Source organism: Anopheles darlingi, chromosome 3 (assembly GCF_943734745.1).
Source record: "Anopheles darlingi chromosome 3, idAnoDarlMG_H_01, whole genome shotgun sequence".
In the NCBI taxonomy this organism is placed as follows: Eukaryota; Metazoa; Arthropoda; class Insecta; order Diptera; family Culicidae; genus Anopheles; species Anopheles darlingi.
In genome coordinates, this window is record NC_064875.1 from 50,542,118 (window position 1) to 50,542,484 (window position 367).

A 367-nucleotide genomic window follows, 5' to 3' on the forward strand; every position below is an offset into this window, starting at 1 on the left:
AAACACACACCTGCATGCATATGTATAATTGGTATATACACATGAAAATATATGCATAAACATATGAAGTGATTGTACAAAATGTAGAAACACGTGTAGTTTGTCTTTCAATTTAGTAACCGATTTGATGACCCTTATTCTACGCTGGAACAATAATTGGTGGAGAGCAAGGCAGATGTTTGTAAGGTTGCTTTTCTTGGAGTTCTATCCCATGCTCTTAGCAACTGCTTTGGAAGGGTGGTGGGTTGCCATCGTGATTACATTTATTTCTACGGATTATTAAAAAGGAAAATCCTTCCCACACCGGGAATCGAACCCGGGCCTTCTGGGTGAAAGCCAGATATCCTAGCCACTAGACGATATGGGA

General features: G+C 40.1%; 1 non-coding gene across 1 annotated transcript; it reads right to left on the reverse strand.

Annotated features, from left to right (window-relative positions):
• Positions 1 to 295: 295 nt before the first annotated feature.
• On the reverse strand, positions 296 to 367 carry Trnae-uuc (transfer RNA glutamic acid (anticodon UUC)). The gene has a single exon. It is a non-coding gene; the product is annotated as a tRNA-Glu (tRNA).